Raw genomic sequence first — 13,723 nt, forward strand, 5'->3', positions numbered from 1 at the left:
GCTCCGTCATTATTACGGGAAAATAGGCCCTTTCGTCAAAATCCGAGGTTTTCTCTGAAAGTTGGATTTCGCACAAAAACGAGACACCGGAAACGATTCTGCTCGAAAACAGCGTTAGTCCGTGTTAGTTGCATCCAAAATACACAAATTAGAGGCAAAACAATAGCAAAAGTGTTCGGGAAAGTAGATACGTTTTGGACGTATCATCAGCCAACTCCCTCAGAACACCTACCAGGTCATCGGTAGACCAGACAAAGATGCTCCGATTCTCACGGAGGAAGTTGACGAGCGCGCTTTCCTATGCCTCACTCAGGCCGGCACCGATACGAACGGTACGCTCTGGGTACGCCGGGTCCAGCACGATGTCCTTTATCTCCTTGGTTGGCTTGAATGCTGGTGTGCCCAAGTTGCCACTCATTGTAGCTAAGCTCAACTGTGAGGACTGAGCCAGCGCAACTACGGTTTGCATCCTCCTTTTTTCCTCTGCTATCACCAGCGATTCTGCCAGGTTTGATCGGCGGAGGCGGTTTCCAGCGAGACCTTATAGTTTCCCACCACAGTTAAGGGTCCACGAGGTGCCGGCATCTTCATCTTGAGATATGCGGTATGAGTTGAGGCCATGATAGCCGCCAGTGCCGGTCTCCCCAGCAGTGCATGGTAAGGGCTATCCAGATCCACCACCTCGAACAGAAGGTTTTCGACCCGGCAATTGTCACGTCCTCCAAATGACACATCCACCCGGATTTTTCCCATGGGCGAACAGGACAAGCCCGGAACAATTCCATGGAAGGTTGTGTGAGTTGGTTGCAGCATGTTTTCGGTTATCCCCAACGTACGCATGGTGTGCCGGTACATGATATTTATCTTTGCTCCCATTGTCTATCAGCACCTTGCTGAACTTGGCTCGAGTCGTTCGCCCATGCATGATTGGGTCCACAACTAGAGCGTAGCCACCTGGATTTGGCATTATCTTTGGATGATCCTTGAACGACCAGGTAATTTCCTGACCTGACCACAACATGTATTTCAGAACTGCCGGCATCACAGCGTTCACTTCCATGGAACGGCGGTGCATGCTTTGCCTGTCTGTTGGCTCAGTAACGAACACAACACAGCACAGGTGCGGATCCTTATAAACGTTCCGGCCCAAAGGTGCCGGCGGTGGTGGTTGGCCATTGCCATCTCCCACCTGATGAACTTCTTGCTGCTGCTGCCGGTTTGGCTGCGGCTGTACCGGTAGCGCATTCGCTCCGGTAAGCGGTGGTGGTGGTAACCTTCCGGACATCAAGTCCCTTGCATCTTTCATCGCGCCTTTGTCCATTAACCTCTTGGTCCATGAGCAATCTCTTGTCAGATGGTTTGCCGGTCTCGCCGGATTCGGTGTGTGCCAACGGCACGGCTGATCCATAGCGGATTCCATGGTGTACCTCTCATCATTTTGCCATGGTTTCTTTTCAACCCATAGTTTTTTAGGACCCGCCCACGGCTGCGATCCGGTTTTTTGCCTCTGGCTTCCGCTGGCGCCGGAATTATCCTGCACCACGGCCACTTGTTGCGGACCATACCTCCGATCCGGAAAATCTTCCCTTCTTTTGTTGTGCCGGTTGTCCCGGTACTGATCTTTGCGTGGTTGGTTTGTTTGCGCCGGTTCAGCTTGAATCGCCGGTTGCATTGGGTCTCCCAATGCGTAGCTATCTGCCACACGTATCATCTCAGCCAAAGTGGTTGGCATGTTTCTCTGCAGCTTTTGCCACAGCGGTGAACCTCTTCTGCACCCATTGCAAAACCAAGCAATGGCTTGTGCCTCGATCACCCCTTCACAGGAGTTCCTTGTGGAGTTCCACCGGGTCAGGTAATCCCGGTCTGTTTCATTGGAGTGCTGCACGCATAGAGCGAGCTGCTGCGGCCTGTTTGGCTTCCGGTATGTACTGCTGAAGTTGCTTACGAAAGCTTCCTCAAAGTCCAGTCAGCCATTTATGCTTCCCGCTGGCAAGTTGTTAAGCCAAATGCGTGCCGGTCATACCAGGAAGGACGGTATGATTCTCACGGCACAACGCCGGTTTCGTCCACCTGTCGTCGTTCCTCCGCCACCAGCGACGTACACTGCGGTCACATAGTCCTCAAGCCAATCTTCCGGCTTAGTGGTGCCATCATATGTTTTCGTGTCACGGGGCAACAGGAAGTTGCGAACCGGTGGTTCCTCTTTCATGATTCGTGGGCCAAAGCATTTTGGACCCGGAGGACCCTCTGCTTCAATTATCTCAGAAAGATGCACTCTGTCCAGCATGTGCCTCGCATCCTGGTCTGGCAGGCACCTTTCTCCCAAGCGCTCCCCCAATGTCGTCGTGGGGAACAGACAGATGCCATAGGATGGCTTAAGTTGGGGCCGAATGGACGCTAGAGGATTCGGGGGAGGGTTTGTGATTAGATGGGATGAACTTCCGGATGGTTTCCTCAAGAACTTAGCCAAGGCTAGAGGTTGAAGAAGAAAGACATAAGGAAGAACTCGCTCTAGATCATCTTCTTTATTGATCTCCACAGATTACAAGTTTCTCAGTACAAAGGCTCAACTATGCGTACATGTGTTCGTGCCCGTGAAGAGGGCTGCCCCCTCTCCTTATATAGGGGAGAGGGTGGCTTACGAGGCAAGAAACCCTAATGGCATCTTTGACTAGACAAACTACTTTACAAAGTTACTTTAATCATAGATGACACCGGGGTCTCCTTTAATCGTGGAGGCCGACGTCCTCCGGCTTCTTTCATCGTCATCCTCCTCTTTATCGTCAGCCCTTCGTTTAAAGCTACTTTGCTTAGCTCATCTTTGTCTTCTAGCTCTGGAGAGAATCTTTGACCAGTCCTGCCGACGTGCTACAGCGCACTTCTTACCGGTGGCCCGGTGTCTTTTCTATCCGGTCCCGGTATACCTCTTCTGGGGATACCGGCTTAGCTTCACTTAGCCAGATCCTTAACTTCGTGCTCCGGTATAAACATTAAACCGGTACCTCGATGGCCTAAACCATCCGGTTTTGGCATGCCTTTGGCATACCGGGGGTCATCCCCCCAGCATTAGTCCCCGAAGCTGGTATAGTCCGTCGGATCCTATCCGACGGACCATGCCAGATTCTCATAGCTTAAGGTACCGGTTTAATCTTTCCGGCGAAGAACTTAAATCTCCGGCATCTTTGTCGGACTTACTTCTTCCCTCTCTTCAGGGTGCCTCCGGTATCTCTTTCCCCGGCATCCTAGACATTAACTCTTTCCTCGGCGAAGTCGAGAATATCTCGGGCCCCGCGCCTGTCAGTGAAATGCGCACTGTGTCTGACGCACCAGTGTCAGAGGTCACTTCCCTTCGGCTCCTGCGCCAGCATTTATGGCGCCACACCGGATCCTCGCGGCCGTTCCGGATCCGTGTGGCCTCCCTGTGACATGTTGTTTTCTGCGTGTTTATCTGCGCGCCACGTGGTGGCCCATGAGGCGAACCGCCGCGGCCCGACGGTTTTCGGCCCACTACCCCTTCTCTCTATATAAGGGCGGAGCGGTTCCTCTTCATCTTCTTCTTCGCACTCGCCCCCATTTCCAGAGCAGCTTGAGCCCTTCGCCCCTTGCTTCCTCTTCGCCGCCGATCGCCGCTAGAGCGCTGCTTCTGTCGACGCTAGGACGTTGCTCTCACCGCGCCGAAGCTCTTCACCGCGCGGAGTTCTTGCTGCGTTCCTTCCTCGCTGCAGATTCAAGCTTTCTCCGATGGACCTCGCCCTTCTCCATCGCCGGCCTTCGTCGACGGCCAAGAGCTCACCGTTCCTCCGGCGAACTTCTCCCTGTACGCCTCCGCCGCCTCAGGTTAGGCTCGATACATCTTTACCTCTTCTCTCTTAGCTTTCCAGATCTTGGGCCGGTAGAGTATTTATCCCCTCTTTATTTTGCTTTTTCTCTTACTCATAGATCTTCGCGTGAGGGTCTTTTTGGGGAAAACTGTTTTACGGTAGATTCCGGTGTCCTCCGGATCCACATGTCTAGCGAAGAATCTCTTCTTGCCTCCTCTTCTAGTAGTCAAGGCAGTAGCACTTCCGACGGGCTAACCGAAGATCTCGCGCGGATGGAAACAGAATCCAGCAAAGATCAAGAGGTCGGCACCTCCAGCCGGGCCCCGGAAAGGATCTTTCCGGTATCACACGCGGAGCCCGGAGAGGTTCCGACGTGACTCAACACGAGATCGACCGGCTTTACCGGTCTAGGAGAATACCGGATGGAGTCTCCTGCCGGCTTCCAGGTGACGAGATCGAACCGGTGCTTGAACCCGGTGAGGTCGTTGTTTTCCTTGCTCACTTTGAGCGTGGCTTCGGCCTTCCTACCTCCGAATTCTTCCGCCAATTCCTCGATTTTTATCGACTCCAGCCTCACCACCTTCCCGGCAACGCCATTTTTAATCTTTCTTGTTTTGTGGCCTTCATGGAAGGCTACATCGGCATCCGTCCCGCTCGCGAGACGTTGCCCGCTTCTTTTCTCTCCGGATCAACTCGGTCCAGGGCAAGGACATTCCCAAGCCCAAACCCCCCGTACAATGCGGGTCTTGTATCATCGGCTCCCGCCAAGGGAGCCCCTTCTTTAAGTTCAACGGCCTCGAGTCTTGCCGGTTGTGGCATACGACGTTCTTCTACGTGAAGAACAAGAGCGCCACTGACCTCATCAATCTGCCGCCCTTCAATACGGCGCCGCCCGCCAAGGTCAACTGGAACTACAACCCCGGTACGGACCACATAGAGACGAACCGGGTGGTATGCTTCATGTTGAAGCTGATGAAGGAGACTAACATTTGCTCCGATGATATTATCCGCACCTTCATCTGCCGCCGGGTGCTTCCCCTTAAGCGCCGCGCTCACAAGATAAGCGAGATGTACGGCCCTGGCGATCCCACCAAGATCACCGGCCTGCCCTTGAGCAAGGCGGATGTGGTCCCGAAGGCTAATCAAATATGCCAAACGGACATGCCGGATGATCGGGAGTGGGGCCTCCGGCCCCTCGGTTCCACTCAACCCTCCGACCCAAGAAGTAAGAAATTACGCAACTCGGGTCGGTTTACCGGTAACTTTTATACTGTGACTAACCCTTTTTCTTTTGTTTTCGGGCCAGTGGACCGCTTCCCCGCATTGACTCAGATCGGCGAGGCCCTTGCCGGAACCGGCCTTTGGACAAGGTTGATCCAGATCCCTTCGTCCCTTGGTACGACCTCAAGATGGGTCGCCTTCCCACTCAGCGCCCTGGTAACCCCTCTGCGGTTTCCGTCGATGAGCTCACCATGCTTGAGGTAGTTTCCTCTTCCGGTCTCTCATATTCTGTTGCCTATTTCCTTCAGTAGACGTTCCCTCAGCTGGCCCCGAACCACAGGTCCACGAGCACGTGCCTCCCCTGCAAGCCGAGGTCGGGGATGAGTTCCTGAATAAGCTCATGCCCAGAGTAAAAAGAACAAGGCGCCTGCTGCTGACGCCGGCCCTAGCCAAGCTCCTCCCGCCAAACGCTCCCGGACGGAAGTCCTTGGGGGAAAGCAAGTAGGCACGAAGCGCTACAAGCATAAGCAGATGCCGGTTTCTTCCGGGTAAGTTCCTTATTTCTCTTTTTGTTTTCCAAACTTTCCCTTTCTCTTTGCTGTTTCTGATCTTTCCTTTTCTTTTTGCTCAGCCCTGCTCTCACGCTGTCCAAGGGCGCTGGCGGCCCGAAGCCGGTAACCTCTGAGGGAACCGCAAAGGCTTCAACTCCTCCTCCTCGAACAAGCCCGGCACCATCCGGTACCGGCGACCTCTCTGCCTCCCCTCTGGGAGGCACTACAAGTGCGGGGCGCGCGGACCCTACACCTCCTGATCACCGCGCGAAGGAGGATCTCACCTCCCTCCCGAGACCCAAGACACCGGCGCCGGCAACACCGGCGCCGATGATGAAACTGCCGGGCGGGCGGAACCTCTGGTTCCTCCTGCCCCGAAGAAGAAGAAGAAGAAGCAGCCAAGCTCTTCCCCCACCAAGGCCGCGCCGGATACTTCCGTGCCGGCCTCCTCTGCACCGCCCCGGAAGCTCCTACTCTGTAGCCTACCGGGACCACTCCAACACCGCCACCAAGCCAAGGACCTCCCGCGGCCAAGCCAAAGCCGCCGCCGGAAACCGCCAAGATCACCAAGTTCCTCAAGCCGGGGGCTTCTCGGGGAAAGGCCGTCGAGGGCAGCGCCTCAGCCGGCTCACAGTCTCTAGTGCTGCACGTCAGCCCTGCTGCTGCTGCGGTCCAAGAAAAACCTTCCGGCCTCCTGGGCCGGATCGTTGAGCTGAAGCGCGAGGGCCGGGACCTGGGGCACCTTCTCCCTTACGCCCAAAAGTGGAATGATGCGTATATATCTGCATCCACCCGCGGCCTGGGGAAGGACCGTCTCCCAGCGCCAGACCCTGCTGGGCCCCGGTCCACTGAAGAACACTTCATGCGGCTCAAGCGCGCCGTGAAGGAGTTCGACAGTGCGTGGTACGACGCCACCAACAACGTGGTGGTAATTTCCGCCAACATTTTTGCAACTTTTTGTTGATGCCGGTTTCTTTCTTTCCGGATCTTGTCTATCCTCCCAGTCCCCGAGTTTCGTGTTGAGAGCATAGCTCTTAGCGCGAAACTTAACTAGAAACGCGTGAAACCGGCATAGCCAGTCCCCGAGTTTCGGGTTAAGATCTTTGCTCTTAGCGCGAAACTTAACTAGAAACGCGCGAAACCGGCATAGCCAGTCCCCGAGTTTCGGGTTAAGATCTTTGCCCTTAGCGCGAAACTTAACTAGAAACGCACGAAACCGGCATAGTCAGTCCCCGAGTTTCGGGTTAAGATCTTTGCTCTTAGCGCGAAACCTAACTAGAAACGCGCGAAACCGGCATAGCGAGTCCCCGAGTTTCGGGTTGATAACATAGTTTGTTTCTTTCTCACAATTATCTTCCTTTGAACAGAGCACCGCGGATGCCCGGAAGCATCTCTTCGAGGAGCTTCTCTGGGAGCATCGGGACCTTGCCGAGGCCCACAGCCACTGCCAAGGTTTATTTCCTTTCTTTTCCTCCGGCATCTTTTACCGGAATGTTTTCTTCTTTAACACTTTCGAATCTTTTGTTCAACAGCTGTCCCGGAAGCTACCCTTGAGGCCCTCAAGGTCCAGATTGCCACTCTCCAAGGTGTCACTTTTTCTTTTCCGGTTAACTCGTTCTTTCCTCATTTTATCAACTGCCACTTTGCTAACACTTTTCTTTCCGGTGCCTAGGCGAAAAGGAGCAGCTCATCAAGGAGCACCACGAGGCGCTGGATGCCCAGAAGACCGCCTCCAGGGAGCTTAAGGAACAGGCTATGCAGGCCGCGCTCCAGCATGACCAAGATCTAAAGGACGCCAAGGCCGCAGCCGAGGCCAGGCTGGCGGAGGTTGTGGATGATTCCACGAACTCCAATGCGGTGCTGAGGGCAGAGCTGGAGGAGGAGAGGAAGGCGCGGAAAGCGGCGGAGCCCCACATTGAGGATATGACCACTGATCATAAAGAATATGATCGGCTGGTCATGCAGATTGATGCGCTGGCTCTCCGTAAGCTCTTGCCTTGTCCCTTCTTTCGCTTATAAGCTTTTTCTTTTTGAAAATGTATTCGTGTTCCTTTTCCTTCCGGTAGATTGTTTTCCGGTATCTTGCGCTTATGCTTTTCCCTTCTTCCTGTAGAACACTTCCCGGACTCTCAGACGCACGCCGTGAAAAAGGTGATGGATGATCGGGTGGCGCGGCAGTTCCCCAACATGGACGCGCACTGGGACGGGTACGACTATCTGGTCGCCCTTTCCGCTCGAGTCCAACAAATGCCCTCAGTGGACCGGCTCCTTGCCGATCTACCGGATGCCGCCATCCAACTTTTCAAGGTGCTGTGGCCTGAAGAAGCGATGCCAGCCAACATCACCCTCACCGCCAACCGGCTCAAGGAGGCAGGGCGCCGGATTCGTGAGTGGCAGTGCTCCGCAGCTCGTGCTGGAGCTAACACCGCGCTGCGCTCCGCGTGCTCCTGGTACCCGGACTTGGATCTGGATGCGCTCCTTGGCGTGCGCCAAGATGCTCCAACTGATCTGGACCCGGTCCTTACCGCCAAGCGGCAGGATCGGGCCTACCGGCTCGCTGAGTACGCCCAGGTTCGCACCTTCATCCCTCCTCCTCCTGATGTCAAGGACTACCTCAGCGATGAGGAGGAAGAAGAGGAAGGTGAAGATGAGGGTGCCGAGGACGTGCTGCCGGAAGCTCCCGAGGCCAACGCTGCTCCCCCTGAAGCCCCCGAGGCCGATGCTGCTCCCCCTGAACCGCCTGTTGCCTGAATATTGCCTGTTATCTGATTTCCTGTGATAGGCCTGCCTTGTTTAACTTCGAAACACTGCCCGTTAAATTCTACCCCGGTATGCCGGGGTCTATGATGTAAGATAAAACTTAATCTCTATTTTGGTTGTGGTACAACAGTTTATGCCGGTACGCTATACCGGTGGTTAATTAACTTATGTTTGCCTTAGCATATTTGCTTGTTAATTTGCTTTTTCTTGCACTGCAATGATTCCGAAATTGTCTCCGCATCCAATTCGATGCACACTTGGCTCTTTTGCTTTGGCTCTGCCTACCTTCTCTGGGCGTTTTTGGCGTATGAGCACAAAGTTCTTTTACCAAGCAAGCACTTTCTTGAACTTAGAAATAAGTCAAAATTTTTGCAAAAACCCGGTATAACCGGGGTTAGTTAAATTTTTCCGGATTGTTCTTTCCCGCTCTCCCTTTTCGCAGTTCATGTGCTTATCCCCTACCGGTTTATCTTGCTTGCCATGAGGCCGGGTTGCGGACAGCAGCAGAGTCGAACACTCCGGTAGGGTTTAGCACACTACTAAACCGGAAAGAAAAAATGTTCAATAAACAACCGGTAAACTGAAAAAATAAACATGTTCCATGCAACTTTAGTGGGGGTAGTCCCCGAGACTCATTCGAGGTTCCGACATCTTTTATTCATAGCAAATTAGGTACAAAAAGGAACTTCTTACACCACAACTTCAAGAGTAGAAAGGACGCAACAAAGCTACATTCCACGGACGCTTGGTCTCCTCTCCGGACCTGTCCGCCTTTCCTTTCTTCCATTCCTGTGCATCAATTAGGTAGTAGGCATCATTGTGGAGAGCCTTGCTCACAATGAAAGGTCCTTCCCATGGAGGGGAAAGCTTGTGCCGGCCTTCAGTGCGCTGCACTAGGCATAGCACTAGGTCTCCTTCCCGGAACACCCTCGGGTTAACCTTCCGGCTATGATAGCGTCTGAGGTTTTGCTGGTAAATGGCTGTTCTTGCCAAAGCTAATTCTCTTGCTTCTTCTAGCAAGTCCACATCGTTTTCTCGGGCCTCTTTTACATCTTCTTCGGTATAGAGTTGCACCCTTGGTGAATCATGGAGAATGTCGGTTGGTATGACCGCTTCTGCTCCATAAACCATAAAGAATGGAGTGTATCCGGTATACCGGTTTGGAGTTGTTCTTATACTCCACGACGACCGATGGTAGCTCATCGAGCCAACACCCCGGCGATTTTTCCACCGCATCAATGAGTCTTGGTTTGATACCGGAAAGTACCAAAGCGTTTGTTCTCTCAACTTGGCCATTGCCTTGTGGGTGTGCGACTGAGCACAAATCCAACCGGATGTTGTTGTCCTCACAAAATCTTTTGAACTCACCTTGAGCAAAATTTGTGCCATTGTCAATGATAATGCTATGTGGGTAGCCATACCGCAAAATAACATCTTTTAAGAACTTCACCGCTGTGCGCCCATCACACTTTGCAATGGGCTTCACCTCTAGCCACTTGGTGAATTTATCCACCATAACCAAGATGTGGGTCATGTTTCCCCTTGCGGTTTTGAATGGGCCAACCATGTCTAGGCACCAAACGGAAAACGGCCAAGTTAGCGGTATTGTCTTTAAACCGGAGGCTGGGGTATGATTTTGCTTAGCGTACCTCTGGCACCCATTGCATTTTCTTACCAGATCCTCCGCGTTCTCCAAAGCCGTGGGCCAATAGAATCCATGCCGGAATACTTTTGCCACCAACGCCCTTGACGAAGCGTGATGCCCACACTCCCCTCGGTGGATCTCCTCGAGCATTTCTTTTCCTTCTTCCGGTTTCACACACCTTTTGAGGACACCGGTAACGCTTCTCTTGTACACTTCGCCATTGATGATGGTGTAAGCTTTGGACCTCCTCTCGATCCTTCTCGATTCATTTTCGTCAACCGGCAAAGTGCCGTTGATCAGGAATTCCTTAATAGGTTCAACCCATGATGGTGCCTCCCAAACCAGGAACACCGGTACGTCTATGTCCATGTTGTCCACCAGCATTGTTTTGTCCGGTACCGGCGCTGCAGTCCCCAAGCTTACCGGAACAGTCCCCGAGTTTGCCGGAACAGTCCCCGGGTTTCCTTCATCGATATCCATTGGTACAACATGTGACTACGGTACAAAAATTGACTCCGACTCCGGACTCGGCTTGATTGATGGTACTCTTAAGTGTGCCAACACTATTCCGGGAGGAATTTCTTGCCTGGATGAGCCCAGCTTGGACAAAGCATCCGCGGCTTCATTTTCTGCACGCGGCACATGGTGAAACTCACACCCTTCGAAGAATCCGGCGATCTTTTGCACATGAAACCGGTATGAGGCCATGTTGGCATCTTTTGCGTCCCAATCTCCGGAACATTGTTGTACCACAAGATCTGAATCTCCATAGCAAATGATCCGGTGTGCACCGATTTCTTTTGCGACCTTAAGCCCATGGATCAAAGCCTCGTATTCAGCGACATTGTTTGATGCCCTGAAATGTACTTGTAAAACATAACGGAGATGATCTCCCTTGGGTGAGGTGAGCACCACACCGGCACCTAGACCCTCTTTGAGTTTGGATCCGTCAAAATGCATTTTCCAGTATTCTATTCTTTGATCTGGGGGCTTATATTGCATTTCTGCCCAATCAACTAAGAAATCAGCCAAAGCTTGTGATTTTATGGCATCTCTCCTTTCGTACACCGGTACATATGGTGATATCTGGATTGCCCATTTTGCAATCCTGCCGCTAGCATCTTTGTTGCACATAATATCGGAGATGGGTGCCTCACTCACCACCTTCATGGGGTGCTCTTCAAAGTAGTGCTTGAGCTTCGTGGCGGCCATGAACACGCCATAAGTCATTTTCTGGAAGTGTGGGTAGTTTTGCTTTGAGAGGGAGAGCACCTCGCTCAGGTAGTATACCGGCCTCTGGACGGTTTTTCCTTCCTCTTCTCTTTCTACTACCACAACAACACTCACAACCCGGTTAGTTGCTGCTATGTATAACAACATGGGCTCTCTTTCCAACGGCGAAGCCAGTATGGTGCAGTGGCTAGCATCGTTTTTAGCTCTTTAAACGTCGCGTCTGCCTGAGGGGTCCAGACGAACGTATCGGATTTTTTCATCAGAGCGTAGAGTGGCAAGGCCTTTTCTCCTAACCTGCTTATGAACCGGCTCAGCGATGCTAAGCTTCCGGTAAACTTTTGTACATCCTTAAGATCTCGCGGTATCGTCATTCTCTCGATTGCCCGGATCTTTACCGGATTAACCTCAATGCCCCGGCTTGATACGAGAAAGCCAAGCAGTTTGCCGGCAGGAACACCGAAAGTGCATTTTGCCGGATTAAGTTTCATCCGGAATCTTCTTAAGTTATCGAATGTTTGCCGGAGATCGTCGATTAAGGTTTCTTTTGCCTTAGTTTTTACCACGACGTCGTCCACATAAACTTGCACATTTTTTCCGATTTGATCAAACAAACATTTTTGCTACAGCGCTGGTACGTTGCACCAGCGTTGCGAAAACCAAAAGGCATAGTGACATAGCAATAAGCCCCGTGCGGGGTAATGAACGCAGTTTTTATTTGATCTTCCTTTTTCAAGGGGATTTGGTGGAAACCGGAATAAGCATCCAGGAAAGACAACAACTCACACCCAGCAGTGGAATCAATCACTTGATCGATCCGCGGTAAAGGAAAAGGGTCTTTTGGGCAAGCCTTGTTCAGATTGGTGTAGTCGATGCACATGCGCCACACCTTTGGAGCTTTTGCCTCGAGGTTCTCATCTTTTTTCTTTTCAACCAGCACCGGATTGGCTAACCACTCAGTGTGCAGCACTTCCACGATAAAACGGGCAACCAACAACTTTGTTACTTCTTCTCCAATGATTTTCCTCCTATCCTCAGCAAACCGGCGTAAGGGTTGTCGCACCGGCTTCGCATCCTTCCGGACATTCAAAGAGTGCTCAGCCAGATCCCTCGGAACACCTACCAAGTCCTCTGTTGACCAGGCAAAGATATTCCGATTCTCACGGAGGAAGCTGACGAGCGCGCTTTCCTATGCCTCACTGAGGCCGGCACCGATACGAACGGTGCGCTCAGGGAAAGCCGGGTCCAGCACGATGTCCTTTGTTTCCTTTGTCGGCTTGAACGCTGGAGCGCTCAAGCTTGCACTCATTGCCGCTAAGCTCAATTGTGAAGATCGAGCCGGCGCAACCGCGAGCTCGCATCCTCCTCTTTTCCTCTGCGATCACCAGCGATTCTGCCAGATTTGATCCGGCAGAAGCAGTTTCCAGCGAGATCCTGTAATTCCCCACCACAGTTAAGGGTCCACGAGGTGCTGGCATCTTCATCTTGAGATACGCCGGGTGGTTCGAGGCCATGAAGGCCGCCAGTGCCGGTCTCCCCAGCAGTGCATGGTACGGACTATCTAGGTCCACCACCTCGAACTCAACGTTTTCAACCCGGCAATTGTCACGTCCTCCAAACGACACATCCCCCCGGACTTTTCCAACCGGTGCGCAGGACAAACCCGGAACGATTCCGTGGAACGTCGTGCGAGTTGGCTGAAGCATGTTTTCGCTTATGCCCAGCGTATGCATGGTGTGCTTAGGTACATTATGTTTATGCTGCTCCCATTGTCTATCAGTACCTTGCTGAACTTGACGCGAGTCGTTGGCCCTTTCATGATTGGGTCCACCACGAGAGCGTAACCACCCGGGTTAGGCATAACCTTGGGGTGATCCTTGAGCGACCATGAGATTTTCTGATCTGACCACTGCATGTATGTTGGTACTGCTGGCATCACCATGTTCACTTCCATGGAACAGCGATGTAGGCTCTGCCTGTCTGTCGGCTCAGTGACGAACACAACACAGCACACGTCTGGGTCCTCATAAACATTCCGGCCCAAAGGTGCCGGTGGAGGTGGTCGGCCGTGGCCCTCTCCCACCTGATTAACTTGCTGATACTGCTTCCTGTTTGGCTGAGGCTGTACCGGCAAAGCATTTGCTCCGGTAAGCGGTGGTGGTGGTAGTTGTTGCTGACGCAGCATATCTTGCGGTGGTGGCAACATTGTGGTGCACCCTTGTGCTTGCGCATCTTTTACCGCCCCCTTTTGCATCAAGTACTTGGTCCAGGTACAATCTTTTGTCAGGTGGTTTGACGGATGAGCCGGATTCGGCGTGTGCCACGGCAAGGTTGATCCATGGCGGCTTCCATGGTGTATTTCGCGGGTTCTTGCCAATTCTTTTTCGGCCCCGGGGTTTCTTTTCGACCCATTGTTTCTTAGGACCTGCCCACGGCTGCGATCCGGTTCTCTGCCTCTGCTGCTGCCGGCATCGAGTTTTCTTGCACAGCGACAA

The sequence above is a fragment of the Lolium rigidum genome, chromosome 5, assembly GCF_022539505.1.
Source record: "Lolium rigidum isolate FL_2022 chromosome 5, APGP_CSIRO_Lrig_0.1, whole genome shotgun sequence".
Classification (NCBI taxonomy): domain Eukaryota; kingdom Viridiplantae; phylum Streptophyta; class Magnoliopsida; order Poales; family Poaceae; genus Lolium; species Lolium rigidum.